At 49.9% G+C, this 16,320-nt stretch overlaps 1 long non-coding RNA gene across 2 annotated transcripts; it reads left to right on the forward strand.

The window, feature by feature from the left end:
* Positions 1–502: 502 nt before the first annotated feature.
* Positions 503–12,960, forward strand: LOC148755451 (uncharacterized). Of its 2 annotated transcripts, XR_016018565.1 has the most exons (4): positions 503–821; positions 1,167–1,271; positions 4,330–4,447; positions 8,068–12,960. It is a non-coding gene; the product is annotated as an uncharacterized LOC148755451 (long non-coding RNA). The 2 variants fall into 2 exon arrangements; XR_016018564.1 differs by lacking the exon at positions 4,330–4,447 and having other exon boundaries at positions 543–821.
* The last annotated feature ends 3,360 nt before the right edge of the window (positions 12,961–16,320 follow it).

Raw genomic sequence — 16,320 nt, forward strand, 5'->3', positions numbered from 1 at the left:
GAAACGCAGAGACTGGCAGTTCCTATCTCACAGGGCTGTTTGGGGGTGGAAAGGGATGAAAGCCTTCACGGGGCTTAGCCTGGCTTGTGGGAAGCACACGGCAGAGCAGTTGTTACTATGTCCCTTGTACTTGGTGTGCTGTCCTTCAGAAAGCCCCCCTGACCACCGCCTTGGCTTCCTGCTTGGTTGTGTCACCCAGGTCTCTAGCTGTCTTGTTATGTTTCTGTCTCCACCAGATTGTGCACTTCACCGGGGAGGGGAAGACGCCATACTGCAGCCCTGTGTCAGCACACAGCAGGTGCTTAATAAATGCTTGTTGGCTGAACTACTGAGCAGAGAATTGGTAGTGGCCAAGGAGATCTGGGAGGAGAGCTTGGGGACGGTCTGCTCATCCTTCTGGAAGTGAAAGTCTTACCGTTAGTTCTGAGAGCAGGAGAAAGAAAGTGAGAACCAGAGAGAAAAAGGCAGACCCTGAACCCTGCTCCAGCACCCCTGACCTTGCCCCCCAACCCCAGCACATCCTGCCCCCCCCCAAGGTGCCCTCCACATACTGTCACCCACGCACACCTAGCCCGTCCCCAGCCAGCAGCTTCCTCTGACACACATTTTCCATTGCTGGGTGGAGCAGAGCAGGTTACAGGTGAAAACAATCTCCGAGGTTTCCTCTCCAGGGTCCTCCTCTACCTCCCAGCTCCCCACCCTGGTATGATTCCTTTCCCTGAGGAACTTACTTGTCCACAGCCTCTGACTTCAATGGCACAGGGTCAGTTGGGGGCCAGAATATTGAACGCTATGTGACGTGTCGCCGGGGTCTGGATCAGGTACGGGAGGGGAGTCACAATGCTGGCTCTGCGTTTGAGCTGTGTGACTCTGGCCAAACCCCTTCCCCTCTCTGAGCCTCCTTTCCCCAATTTTTAAAAAGAAGCAGTAATTCCAGTCCCCTGGGATTGTTGTGGGAATTAAATGGGAACATGGAATAGCAATAGCACTGTGCCAGGCACGGAGGGGTTGCAAGTGTTTAGACTCCAGTGTTGTTGAATGGGGGTGGGGGAGCTGGGGCCTAGACCCTAGTGGAAAGAACACTAGAATGCATTGGCCTTAGAGACCTGGGCTTGGGCGCCCCCTGACTCTCTCTGTGACTTTCACATGTCCTTTCTCCTCTCTAGGTCTCAGTTTCTCTGACTTACAATAAGAAGACTAACTCGGATGCTCTCTAGGTCTCCCAGGTCTGACATCCCAGACCCTGTGCTATCCTGAGAAAGCAAGGCCAGGTAAGGCTGCTACTTTCACCATGTTTAAGCCACTCCTGAGAACCTGGGGTGAAATCTTGGTTCGAGGCCAGTCCTTCATGTCCTCCCACCAGCTTCTGTTGCAGGTTCTTTTGTGTCACTGGCCAGCCCGCATCACTGCCCGTCTCACCAGCCAGGCTTCCTTCTTCTGGCCTCACAGGCCCCTGTTCCTCTTTCAAGACCAGCTCAGGTGTTCCTTTCTTGGGCAGCCTTCCCTGACTCTCTAGAGCACAGCTGGGCATTTCCTCCTCAGAGCTCGCACTGCACCTCTTAGCACCCTCCATCACCACACTTACCTCCCTTGCTTAGACTAAGTGTCCATCTGCCTCACCAGGTGTAGAGGACGGTCTGAGTCTTACTTTGCACACGGAGCACAGGATTAGGTGCAGAGTTGATAGTAACAGATGGGTGGATGACAGGATGGGGAAGAAAAGCAATCAATGGCTGGATGAAGGAATGAAGGAGTTGAGAGATGGATGAATGGATGGGTGTACAGGGACGTAAATGGATGGTTGGACGTATGATTCTATGAGAGGATGGAGAATTGATAAATAGTAAATAGGTTGGGAATATTCAGCTACTGATCCATTCTTTTTAGCATCACACAACATCACTAGAGTCGCCAAATACACACCCTGGGCTTGCCAGGGAACTCCCCTTGCTTCCATTACTCCATGGCTCTGGTTTCTCCTCCAAAGTGGGTGTGGGTCTGAGAATCCTCCCATGACGCTTTCCATAGGAGAGCCGGGGTCAGCTGCCCATCAGAATGTCTGACCTTTATCATCCCGTATTTAAACTCCCCAAGCATCAGTGTGAACTGATGGTGACTACTACACTGCAGCCTCTACGAACTCCACTAAGCTCAGTGTGCGTTTCTGGATAATCCAGAGTTGGGGCTAGGAAGGAATCGCTGTCTATGGCCTTGGCACAAATGCCAAGATGACGTCTCAGTGGGCCTAGGCTAGTTGCCACCTTTACCTTCCCCATCCAATGCGAACTGTGCCTCCCAAATTAACAATCCCCTCCCCACAAAGAGAATTGAACAACTTACCAGCCATCCCCAGTTCTCTTCTGCCACCCTATCCCCATGCCATCTCTGATGGGGTCAGAACCCATTTTGGAGGGTTGTTACCCTCCCCTAATCTGTCCCATAGAATCAGCTAAGGTAGAAAAATTACAGGACTCGGGATTGGAAGACCTCAGTTGAAGTTTTGACTTTTCAGTCCTGCTCAGCTGCTTCACTCTGGGGATGGGGGTGGCCCAAGACAGAGCAAGGCCGCAGGCAGATAGGCTTTGGAGCTAGACAGACGCAGGTTCAAATCCTGCCCCACCAGGGAGCAATTGTGATCTCCGGGAGTCTCTGCTTTTCTCATCTGTAAAATGGGAGAAACAACTCCATTTACCTCCCAGACCTGTGGTAATGATCAAATGAGATGCTTGCTCAGCTGTGAGTCATATGGCTCCTGAGAAGAAACATGGCCAGGCTGAACTGAGTTGGGCTGTGAGTGTAAAATACACATCAGAATTTGAAGAGTTAGAAAATTTCAAAAACTTTTATATCAAAATTTTAATTGATAATATTATATGTTGATAATATTTTGGAATATTACTTAAATAAAACACGTTATTAACATTGTCGAAAAGATGCTGATTGTCATGCCGGGTGTCATGCGGGATCTCAGCTCCCACTCCCCACATAAGAACGCAGGATATGGTGAGGCCAAAAAGGAACACCCACGGAGCCACAGATAGGGGAGTCACTATAGTCTTGCTGGCGGCTGGTGGAGACACAGGAAGCAGAAGCCACACAATCCGCAATCTGCTGTCCACTTCTCTGCCAACCCACCTCATTTGTTAGCTGCAATCCGCCGTGCTAGCTTCAATCCGCACTTGCTAGCTCAGCCACCATCTTCTTGCTAGCCCCCATTTGCTGCTAGCGTAGCCAAGGCAGTTATATTAGTGGCCAGTGGCTCACTGGTTACAGCTGACGGCCAACTAGCCAAAGCTGATGGCCATGTAATCACAGTCGCGATGACCATTTACTACCTGAGCCAGCACCTTTCCACGTGAGGCCGAGAGCCTGGAAACTGCACTCCTGGCTCTGTCCCCACACTGATCCAAAGTCCTTTTGCTGTGCAGCCTTCCCAGCCTCTCCCAGAGTTTGACGGTTTTTCTTCGGCTTTGCCACAGGTTTGTGCACACCTGTGTTATGGCTTTGAGCAAACATTGTGGTTGTCTGCTTAGGTGTCTGTCTCCCCAACTAGCCCATGAGCTTCTTGAGATCTGGGCCTATATCTTGGTCATCTCAGTTCCCGTCTCCCTGCACAGAGCCTGGCAAACAGCAGATATTCAGCAAAAGTTAATTGAATGGATAAATTCGTGTGTGTGAAAGCAGTGGGAATTTTTATTAGTCTCCCCTACCTAGAGTCCTAGATGAATGCAACAGAATACAATGTGACCAGGGCCCTGGCAGGAAACAGATGGTGCACGCAAATCGAGTAATTTGAAGAGAGTTTCATCAAGGGACTATAAACAAAAACGTGGGCAGGATCAGGGAAACCAGAGGGATAGTGCAGTGTCTCTGGACCAGCAAGAGTGGGGAGCTATTACCACCCATGGCCTGAAGGGTGGAGAAAGAGAGGTTACCTGGACCCAGGGCCTGAGATATATGCAGGGGGCCACCTACAGGAGCGGGAGCCTTTGGGTGAAGGACACAGCCAACCCATGACAACCCTGCAGGAAGGGGCTGGGAGAGTAAGTACGGGGCCCCATTCTTTATCTGCCCTCTGCCCTCCTGCCCCACCCAACCAGGAGCCAGAGGGCAAAGTCAGCCATTGATGTCACTCACAGAGCTCACCTACAAAGGCCCAGAACAGGATGCAGAAGGGCAGAGGGCAGTTCTAGAGGGGGAAACAGAGAAATCAGCACTAAAAAGAACACTATACCCCTAGGACATCCTTATAAAGTAGAAGAAATGGTCACAGCCAACCACAATCGTTAGTTAAGCAACTACTGTGTGCTGTGCTCATTTGTTTTCCAGGCTCAAAAAGTCCAAGTAACTTGTCTAAGATCACACAACAGGAAATGGTGTAGCCAGGACGAGAACAGGTCGGGCCCACAACTCAGGTTGTCGTCATCTCTTTGAGACTGCGTGTCAGGTACTATGCTAAACACTTCATCGACATTACCTCTAATCCTGCAAACCTGTCAGCTTGTATCTTTTTCCTGTCTCAGAGAGATCAAGTGATTTCTCCAGAGCCACACAGCTCATGGGGGTAGGGACAGGGCAGGGAAGCAGAGTTGGAGAGTTTGGCATTAAATGGGGCAGGTAACCAGCAGGTTGCACGGTAGCAGCTTCAGGGATTTTTTTAGCCCCAACGGGTGGAGTCACCTCTCACCAGGTGCCTCCTGGAGTCAGTCCCCAGCTGCAACCACATGAGTTAGATTTTCTGAAGTGGGCGGGGCCTTCAGCATCCTCTAGGCTGGTGCTCGCCTGTGACTCTGAAACTAATAATAATTACAGCAGTGACAACCATGGCTTTCTGAGCTCCTGGTAGGTTTATTCATTGTCTTTCTCTACATTGTTACTAAATCTGACCACAACTCTCCCTGAGGATTGTCTAATATCTACAGACAGGTATTAGGGAGTGCGCCCTTTGCAGATCAAGAACTGAGGCTGAGAAGGCAAATGAGAGTGGTCTGTGGTCACACAGCAAATCAGACCCTACACAGCCAGCGCATCGTATGCAGCTAAGAGTACTGATTCTGGACCCAGACAGGCTGGGTTCACCCTGGTTCTGCACCTACCAGGCATGTTGACTTTGGGCAAGTCACTTTCTCTGGGTCTTCGTTTCCTCATTTGTAAAATGGGGATGACAACAGCATCGACTTCATGTGGTTGTGATAAGGATAAAATGAGTTATACCTAAAGCGCTTCAGACAGCAGCTAGAACATACTAAGCATCATTCTCCCTCCAGTCCTGTAAGCTTTCCAGCCACATCCATGAAGGCTCTGTATTCCTGTATGATCCCGGTTTCACAGTAACCAACGGAGTCGCTGCCGCTGGGCCTGCACTATGCTTTACCTGCTGGCCTCATCCAGCCCTTACCACCACCCGTCCCCATTTTACACACAAGGAAACTGAGGCCCGGAGATGTAATGATGGGGCCAGGCCCTCACACCTCAGAAATTGCAGAGCCAGGATGGCCACCCCCAAGTCCAAGCTGGTAATTGCTCCTCTCCCAACTGCAGGAAACCCAGATTGTAATGATTATTGGTATTGTTGTCCAAAACAATACTTGAGACAATAACAATACAACAATCATGGAGGGTACTTATTTCCATTGGCTCCACAATCATCCTGCTGCCCATGGGGAGGGGGCTGGGGCTTTAAGAAGAGGCTCCTCGAGGCAGGATGAACAAACAAGCAGTGAAAACCTCGCAGCTGGGCCCCAGGTGCTGGGAGAGAGAGTGGGGCAGGAAGCGGGCAGGCCATTTCTTTCTTTCCTCTTCTTTCTTATTTGTTTGAGAAGCAACTTTACTTTCTAAATCGGTCATTGTCACCCGTTGGCCCCCCGCCCCACCTGGGCCAAGGCCTCTGGTGGCGGGGGCTCAAGAGGAAGCTATATGGAGTAGGAGAGATGAGGGTACTAGGTGTGGCAGGGCCTGGGCCCAGCTGAACTTGGGGGGCCTCTTCCCTGGCAGGGGCCTTGTGGGTCACCTTCAGGTTACCAGGGCCTGGCAGACAGTGCCTGCTTGCCCTGTGACTTGAGTCCTCCAGGTTCGGCTGCCAGCGGGCAGGGGCCCCTTATAAATATGCAGGTAGTGGGGCAGTGGTTAGGGGCATGGCTCTGGAGTCAGAACTATTTGGCTTTCAAGCTCTGTGACCTCACCTCTCTGAGCCTCTGTTTACTCACCTGTAAAATGGGAGGGGTGATTATAAAGATTAAACATAATAAAATAACATGACGATATAAAGGCATGTAGCACATTTACAATACTTAGCATATTTACTAGTTGGAGATTTACTTAAGAAGCTAACAGTTAAGTGGGCATTTACTATGTGCCAGGAACTTTTAAATCATTCTACATGTATTAATTCATTTAATCAGTACAATAACACTCTCCCCACTTCCTCAGATTGAATTTTTGTATAAGAGCACAGGAGTGTCTTCTGGGACCCTCTGAAGGCTGCTCCTGTGGAGGCTCCCCCTTCTCTGGGGCGGGGGCTCTTCGTGGCTACCACCCTTGAGACAGAGAGGAGGGTTTGCAGCAAACTCTCACCTCTCATCTGCTCTGACAGAGCCACAGTGTTGGGGCTCTGTAGCCAGAGGGCCTTGATCTAATCTCTGCTTCCTCATCTGTAATATAGGGATGGAGATAATGGACTTCCTCATCCCCCATTGAATACATAAGGAGACCGAGATTCCAGGAGGCACAGGATTGGCTGGAGGTCATGGCCCCCATCTTTTTCTTATCCTACTGTCCTTGCTGCACCCTCCCACAGCCCAGTTTGCATGGCATTTATCATCCTGTATTGTAACTATCCACTATCACGTCTGTATCCCACACTACCACCAACTGTTGTGTTCTAGTCTTCTTGGCATCTGCTGTGTCTGGCATTAGGGACTGGTGTACAGCAGGTGCTCAGTTAAAGATTGTTCAACAAATGAATGAATGATGTCTCAGTTGTGCTGAATGTATCAGCTATACTTTCTGCCCTACAAGGGCAACAGGATTCTGGGTGCTATTGCTACAACCACTGCTATTATTTCTTCCACCAGCACACTAAGTAGCTCCCATTTATTGAGCATTTACTATGTGCCAGGCATTGGGGTAAGCATTTCTCAGTTGGATGTTATGCCTCTCCGTCATCCTATTGGGTGGGTGTACTGTTAGGATCCTCATTTCACAGAGAGGGAAACAGGCTCTGCTGGGGGAGTTGGTAGAACCTGCACTGGCCCAACCAAGGCTCATAGCCTCTCCACTGCAGGTCAGGGCAGGTGGGTGGAGCCCAGAAAAGTGGGATCCTGTCACTCCTTCCAAAATTTGTCTTCGACCATTCCCTCCATGTAGAACTTTTCTCGTGCCTTGAAGACCTTGCTTCTCCCCGCTCCTCTCTCATACTCCTGTGTCCTTAACTGTTGGTGTTTCCAGGGTTCTGCCCTCAAACCTCGTAGTGAACGGAGGCAGGGATGTATTTAATTTTGCCTGTCTGGGGTATGTTTCCACCCCCTCCCATTTCTTGTCCATGTGGGATGGGGTGTGCGTCAGAGGGCCACACCCACTGGGAAGGGCAAGTAGGCCAACCGCAGGGCCCCATTCTCCTTGATACGATGACCGGGTTAGGCCTGGGCATGTGATACAGGCTGGGCCAACCAAGGCCCTCCCTGGGATTGTGATGGAGCCAGTGGGGACCATTGGCTTTCTCCTTCTGAAGGATTAGCTGACAGAATGTAAATATGAGAGCATCTTTCCTGGTACAGGAGTGGGCCTGTCTGCCATGGTAGAGAAAGAGGCCCATTCTTACAGAAAGGCAGAAGCAATCAGAACTGACTGATGGGGGTGGTGGGGAGATAACCCAAAAACATTACTGAGAACCTTGGATCCAGCAATGCCTGAAGTTGATGCACCCTTGAAGCTCCAAGATAAAGGAGCCACGCAATTCTTAATTTCTCTTTTTCCTTTTTAATTTTTGTCCTTAACCTAATTTGAATTGAGTTTCTATCACTACAACCAAAGATTCATGACTAATGCAATATTGTCTTCTCTCTCTAGCTTCTACCTGGATGACGTTGGGTCTTCTCTACGGCCACATCAAGGGGCCTAGTGCAGACAGCTCTTGAAGAAACGAATGTCTGACAGGTACCTCAAGGTGACCTCACCCTGCTCTCTTCCTGGGCTTCCCATCACATTTAATGCTGTCACCATCTACCTTGGGCTCCAGTGACAGAAAATTCAGTCGTCTTTACCTTCTCTCCCTCCAACTGTTCTACTGTTAAGTACTGCTGTTGTGTTTTAGAAAGTTCTGTCCCATCTGTCCCTTCTCCTGCCCCTTGCCATTGCCTTGGGTCAGGCCACCTTCAACTCAACGTGTCCTCCCTTTCCTCTTTCTTCCTTTTGTCCATCCTCCATACTTGTGACCACAGCGATCTTTCCAGCACCCACAGCTGACCACGTCATCCCTCAGCTTCAAATGCTGACTGTCTCCCCATCAGCCTCAGGATAAAGTCTGAGCCTCGGGTGGCAACAGAAGCCCTGACCTAATTTGCCTTCATCCTGAACCCATGTCACGCCCTTTCCCTGAACACACTACACACTTTCTCATCCCTGGACTTGTCTGCTGGAATGTGTCTCCGCCCAGAATGGGCGTCGCTTTCTCATGTGAACTACAACCATTCCTCCAAGAGTCTTCTCCAGGCTAACTCCAGGAAGTCCTTCACCCTGTGACCCTAGGGAGGCCACTTCCTCCTTCCTCTGTGCTCCCGGGACATCTTTGCCTCTTGGGCAAACTGGAGCAGGAAGCCCCTGAGGGAAGGCTCTCCCTCTCCACCCTTGTGGGGGAGGCATGATGTGGCAGGGTCTAAGAGGAGAATGCCAAGTGGCCCTGTTTTGGCGAGCCTCCGAGAAGAAATTCACTGGCTCATTCTAGTTTGGTTCTTGACTAATCCTTGATGCTTTAGGGCAGGGGTGTCCGAACGGCGGCCTGTGATCCATTGTTAATTGGCCCGCAGCAAATTCCAAAAATATAGTTAGTTTACTTAAATAAACCAGGTGAGGCAATACGTACTTCACCTCGAGTGAGTGGCCCGGCTGTTTTTGTATTTTACCGCATATGGCCCTTGGTGAAAACCGTTGAAAAAAGTTTGGACACCCCTGCTTTAGGGCAAAGAGGTGCCTGGAAGAAATCATAATTACAGTTCTTTGCACGTGGACAGCGCTTTGTAGTTTACAAAATGTTTCCAGGTTTACTTTCTCATGTGGCCTTTCCATCTTGGTAGATTGTCAGGGAATGTGTTATCAACCCCATTTTACAGATGGAAAACTTGGTACAGAGTGTTAGGGATGGAACCAATCCCAGTCTCGGGCAAGCCCCTGACTCTCTCAGACCCCCAGACTTCTGATCCAAGCCTTCCCCAACCTTCCCGTTTCCCAGACCGGAGCTGAGAACCCAGGAAAACCAGAGTACCTGAGTAAGGAGAGAGAATGCCGGCTCCTGGATGGGGATAAAGGTGACCATAGTGGCAAACCACAATGACAGCTACTGCCCTATTGTGTAGTGTTCTAGGCCCCTCATGAGCATTACCTGCTTATGAGGAAGAGTTTAATTATTCCCATTTTACCTTCCCTTTTTTCTTTAAGGAGGGCGCAGCTCAAAGTGGCCCATGTGGGGATCCAACCAGCAACCTTGGTGTTAGTAGCAACGCGCTCTAACAAACTGAGCTAACCAGCCGCCCATCAATCCCATTTTACAAATGATGAAACTGAGGCACAGAGCAGTTAAGAGACTTGCCGCTCTTAGACGGGTTCTCCCTGACGCCTCGGTATTGGTACAGCATTTAGCGTTTATTACGTTCACATCTCTTCCCCCATCTCCAGCCTGACACTGGGAGATGGACATGCTCCCATTTTATAGAGGCGGCAACTGAGCTCAGAAGCGGATGGTGGAGACGGGAGATGGCACCAGGCCTTCTGACCCGGTGGAGCACATCCTGAGTCAGGGGGCACAGCTCCCGCCGCTGTTGGCAGGGCCGCGAGTGGGCGTCTGCATCATCTCCCCCCAGCTCCCAGCAGGCTGAGCCCAGCGTCCCCGCAGCAAGCACCCCAGGTGCACGGCCGGTGGCCCTGGCGGGGCGGGTGTGCCCGCGTGGGCGCAGGCGAGGGACCCAGACGGGCGGAGCCCCCACGCCCATCCTCCCTCCCACCCGCCCTTTCTCCCGTGGCTGGTGGCAGGTGAGTGGGTGTCGAGGAACCGCCAGGCAGCGGAGAAAACAGGACGCCGCAGAAATCAGATTACTCACCTGCAGCTGCAGTACCCAGGGCTAATAAAAGCTGAGCTTCCTGTTGTTTCTTTATTACCACCCTCTGCCTCCCCCAGCCCCAGCCCGCTCCCAGCTGCAGCCAGAGACCTAACTGATGGCCAGAAACCAGTAGCTTCGGAGTCTAGGACCACTCTGCTGCCTCAAATTCTACCAAGTGTGCAGCACAGGAGTGGGTTAATGCTGCCTCAAGGGCGGCTCTCCATCACCTGCAGGGAATCACCTGTAGTACGGGTTAACGAAACAGGTCTCCAGACACTGCTTTGCACCTGCTGAAGGGAAGCTCTGCAGTTTGGGACTGAAGAGCCTGAGAATTCCCACCCATGTCTGGTGTTTTATATGCAGGCTCAAGTTTGAGAACCACCAAGTTCAGGCATTGTAGGTTCCGGTGATGGGAGTTTGTTTTTCCTGATTGCCACCCGGGAAATTACAGATGGAACCTATCCCCGCTATTGGCCAAGGAAGTCCCTGACCTCAGGGCCTTGGTTTGCTCCTCTGTGAAGTGGGGATGAGAATAATACTTCTCGGGACTGAAACGAGGTTCAAAGGAGATAGGTTTAGCATGATTCCTTGCTCCTGGAGTTTACAGACCAACCAGGAATAAACTTTGAACAAATATGGTGAGACCTGAAAGGTGGACAGGATGGATGGGAGCTGTGGGGGGACACGCTGGGAACACTGAGAAAAGCCCTTCACCATGGAGCTTCTCCAAAGTTCAGTCCCTATTACACCAGGAAAATGTTCCTGCCCAAGGCATGGACAACCCCTGATGGCCAGATCTGGTGGCCTTGTCTCAGCCTCTCTGCGACATCTGACTCTGGGGTGGGCCATGCCCTCCTTTTTCAAGCTCCCAGCTCCCTTAGCTTCAGGGAAACCCCGTATTCCTGTTGTTCTGCCTCCCTCCGTAGCAGCTCCTTTGCAGTCACCCCAGTTCCTCCTCCTCTTGCCCCTGGGGTCATGGGCACCTTGGCCTACAGCGCACCCTCCATCTCCTTCCGGGACAACCTCGCCCACTCCCAGTTACCTTCTCCAAGCTGCGCTCTGCCCGGCCCATCGTATAAATGCAGTACCTCCTACACATCTCCACTAAGTGACCCCCAGGTACCCCAATTCAACCTGACCATCTCTGAACCCATCATCTTGATCTCCCCTCTAACCTGCTTCTCCTCCTGGGTTCCCTGCCTCGGGGCATCACACCTGGATATTGTTCCAGGTTATTTCTGCTCCTTTGCCCCCACAGAGTCTTCCAGTCCAATCAATTTAATCTCCCCAATAACTCGAGAATCTGTCCCCTTCTTGCCAGTCCTCCTGTTGCTGTGCACGCTAGACCCCTTAGTTCAGGACTCCATCATCTCTCACCTGGATTATTGTAACAATGTGGGGACAGAGCCAGGAGAGCAGTTTCTAGGTTCTTGGCCTCTCGTAGAAAGGTGCTGGCTCGGGTAGTAGATGGCTATCAGCTGTGACTAGTTGGCCATCAGCTGTAACCAGTTAGCTATTAGCCACTGATATAACTGCCGTGGCTAGCAAGTGGGCTGTTGGTTGGCAGAGAAGCGGACGGCAGATTGCGCCTCCTGTTTCCTGTGTCTCCAACCCAGCCGTCAGCGAGAATATAGTGGTATGACTCCCCTATCGATGGCTCCGTTGGTGTTCCTTTCTGGCCTTACCATATCCTGCGTTCTTGTGTGGGGAGGGGGGCCAGAGGCATGACAAACTGCATGACAAACAGCCTCTAAAACAGCCTTCCTGGCTGCGGTCTTACCCCTCACCTTACCCAGGGAGCTCTTTCTGAGACACAAATCCTGTGCCTGCCTTGCTTCAAACCTTCAGTGACCCCTCGGGGCCTTCCCATCTAGACTCCTCTTCCCATTCAACTCTCACCTGGGCGGAGCGGCACCCTCCTCTCCACCCCACCTCCTCAGCATTTTGCACAAATAATGACGTTCACTAGCCTCGTACTGAATGATCAGAACTGGCAAGACAGGTGTCTTTATAACTTTAGCTCAGCCTCGTAGCTTTCCCACGATTGTTCTGACTGAATTATAGACGAGAAGACTGAGGAAGGGGGAGGTTGGGTAACTTGCCCAACGTCACACAGCAGGTAAATAGGAGAGGTGGGATTCGTACCCAGGCCTCTCTAGCTCCAAAGCTGCTCTCATTTTGAGCCACCTCCTCGCAATTGGATCATGTGCTCATTTTTTGTGTATCTTCCCTGGTGTCTAAGAGGGTACTTTGCCTAATGTAGATACTTGTTGAATAAAGAAACGATTCCATTCCCATTCCCATTGGAATCTTACAACAACCCTGGGAACTTGAGAAATTTAAAAATGTTTTACTATGCCATATTTGGTGACTACAAAAAACCTGTGATCAGTGTCTGGTTTGTGGAGACAAACATCGGTGAACCCACTGCTCCAACTTAGGAACTTGAACTTCACCCGCACTGTTGAAGCCACCTGTGTGCCTCCCCAGTTTTCTTCCTTGCCTTATTGCAGAGGTCAACACAATCCTAAATTCTGTCACCATTCATTGCTTTGGGGAGAAAAAAAAAGTCACCGTATGGAAATGGATCCCATACAACATTTTGTTTTGTCTGCTTTTTGACCTTTATATAAATAGTGTATCTTGCATATGCACTCCTCTTTGGCTTGGTTTTTTTCATGCATCATTATGTTTCTAAAATACTTACCAGATTTTGCATTTTAGCTGCCATTCATTCATTCATTCATTCATTTTCCCCACATATCTAGTACTCCATTGTTTAAGTACACCTCAGTTACTTTATCCATTCTCCAGTCAATGAGCATGGAGGTTGTTGAATGTTTTGCTATAACTAATAGGGCTGCCATGATCGTTCTGTCTCTTGGTGCGCACATGCAGGAGTTTCTCTAAGCTACACACCCAAGATGGAAATTGTGGGTCATTAAATATGCATATGCTTAGCTTTACGAGAGCTGCTAGATTGTTTTCCAAAGTACCTGTTTGGAGGAATACTCTCCCTTTCCTCTCCCACAGTGGATGAGAGTTCCAGTCCTTCCACATCCTCACCAACACTTAGTGTGACCAGACTCCTTCATTGACTTCTAATATGTCAGTCTTCATTTGCATTTCCCGAATGAGACGAAGCATCTTTGCATTTGTTTATTTTGCATTCTGGTTTCTTTTTCAGTGAATTTCCTGTTCAAGCCTTTTGCCCACTTTTTAATTAGGTTGTTTAGTTCTTGTTGCTTTGAGGCATTCTCAGGGAAGTTTTTTTGGTTTTGTTTGTTTGTTTGTTTTTAAGGAGGGCGCAGCTCACAGTGGCCCATGCGGGGATCGAACCGGCAACGTTGGTGTTATTAGCACCACGCTCTAACCAACTGAGCTAACCGGCCGCCCCTATGTTTTTGTTTCTTAATAGAGTGAGAATATGAGACCCAAGATCCTAGGGGACAGAGCTGGGTCCCAAACCCACATCTATCTGATTCTAGGGCCCTTTGTACCAATCCCTTTGCCATTTTTTCATTCATTTATTCATGCATTCCTCAAATGTCAATTGATGACCTCAATAAATACTGGAGGGGGAGTAGAGTTGTGGTTAAGAGTGTAGACTCTGGAGCTCCTCTGCCTGGATTTTAATCTCCTCTCTGCTACTCACTAGCTGTGACCATGGGTAAATTTTTAGCAAATCTGTACCTTGGTTTCCTTTCTATAGAATAAGGATGATGTTAATAGTACCTCTGTTACAGGGTTGATATGTGGGGACTGAATGAGTTAGTTTATATAAAAATGTTTAGGACTGTATCTAATGTAGATGGTACTGAATAAATAGCACATTCCAGGCACCAGGCCAGCTGGGTACTTGTTCTGGGAACAACATGGAGATGAAAAGACAGCCCCTGACTGCACTCATGGAGCTCCCTGTCCAGTGGAAGGAAATGGATGCAAAACCAGTAAATAAATAAATGAAATAATGTGACTTGTGAGAAGGGCAAGGAAGGACACCACAAAGTGACAAGACAGAGTGACCAGGCACTGACTCAGCTGGGAGGTCATGCAGGGAAAGCCCCCTGAAGGAGGTGACATTTAAGCTGGGGTAGAGGGAGGATGAGAAATAGCCACCTAGGCAAAGAGCAGAGAGGAGAGGAGCCTAGCAGAGGAGACGGCACATGCAAAGGCCCTGAGGCAGAAAGAGCCTGGCATAGTCAAGAGACTGTAAGGAGAGCAGCACGGTTAGAGCCAAGTGAGCAAGGAGGTGAGGGGGCAGGAGAGGAGGGTGGAGAAGCCATTAGGGTGAAGAGTCTGGATTTTATTCTGAGTGCAGTGGAAGATTTTGGAGAGGGGCGTTGTGGTGTTGTGATCTGATTTACGTTTTTAAAAGGTCAGTCCAACTGCTGTGTGAAGAACAACTATCTATGAATTCATCTAAATACTTCTTATAGCCACTAGTATTTTTAGCCAGTACCCCTTCTGTGCAAAGCAAAACTTCCCTTTATTGATCTTAAACATACTGCTTTCGGGTTTCAAGGGGAACCCCCTTCTGCTTCATATCTGAGGGTTATCGGCTCCATGTGAGATATCTGGTCAAGATTTTTACAGAGGGGGTGAGAGGAAGGTCCCCCAAGGTGGACCTTACCTGCTCTGTGATATTTCCCTACCTATAAAATGAAAATAATGTGAGTGGCCCCCGTAGAGAAGCTGTGAGGATGAAATGAGATGCAGCTTGGCCGGAGGGAGTGACCAACACAGGCTAGCTGCCCTGAAGATGGTGGTGGTGGTGATGACAGTGATGATGGTGGTGGGGATGATGGGGTTTCCGCTGCGTGATCTTGGGCAAGTCACTGAACCTCTCCAGCCTGAGCTGAGAAATAAAATTAAAAGGCTGTTGTAAAATAAACCTATAAAAGAAAGTTGTTGGGACCAGATGGTCTGTGGGACCTGCCCAGCTCTCATGTCCCAGCAGCTCTGATTTAGACCCTCTCTTCCTCCTCTCCGTCGGCCCACGTTCCTTTCCTTCCTGCCATTTTGTTGTTGCCTGCTGAGATGTGATGAAAGATGGAGTAGCATGGTAGAGAGAAAACTGGCCTGGAGTCAGGAGGCCTGAGGTTCCAGCTGTGACATTCAAAGTAGGGTCCTCGTCACGGTGCATTTAACTAACACACATTGAAACACACATGGAAGAAGAGAAGAGAGACAGGCATGAATCACCACTATGGAGTTATATTCCCACCCTACCCCGTGAGTTCACACACCTTGATGAGGGACATGACCTAATGTGACTGGCCACGGCCCCCCAGTTAGTCCCAGTTCCCCCCACACCCAGCAGAGTGTGGGCTCTCATCATGCCACATGTGATTCAAGCTTTCAAAGGCTTTTTATACTGTGTGGCCCTAAGTACAAGCCAACCATTTCATCTGGTGGTCAGCGGAAGCCACAGCTATCTGTAACAACACCAGGGAAAGAACCTGCCATATTCACTGTCAGCTGATGGATGACCCTGCTTCCTGTTTCATTGGGAAAACACAAGCAATCGAAGGAAACTTCGCCAAACTCCCACCTCGCCCTCTGCTCACCTGCCGGCATCTGTGCCCATTTTTCTGCCTCTCCCCCATTGCGCAGATGCCTTGTGTTTACTTCTAAGACTTGGTAGGTACTGTGCTAGGTCCCTCTTGCCTACTCCAGGACATCATCCGGCCACCCAAGTGTCTCTCCTGCAGCATCAGATTTCTTCCTGTTCTACCGGTTCATTCCCAGCAGCGTACAATCATGCAGCAATTCTCCCAGTCTTACACACACACACACACGCACACGCACACATGCACGTAGGTGCACTTTGCTTCCCTTTACAGTAAAACTTCTCCAAGAGTTTTCCAGACTGACAGTCTTCGTTGTTCATTTTCATTTCTCCAATTCACTCTAGTTGGGCTTTCACCCCACCACTCCACTGAAACTGCTCTTTCAAGGTCGTCATCAATGACCTCATGCTGCCCAATGCAACAATCACTTCTCAGTC

This window comes from Rhinolophus sinicus, chromosome 14 (assembly GCF_057876585.1).
Source record: "Rhinolophus sinicus isolate RSI-liver-muscle chromosome 14, RSI-T2T, whole genome shotgun sequence".
Lineage (NCBI taxonomy): Eukaryota > Metazoa > Chordata > Mammalia > Chiroptera > Rhinolophidae > Rhinolophus > Rhinolophus sinicus.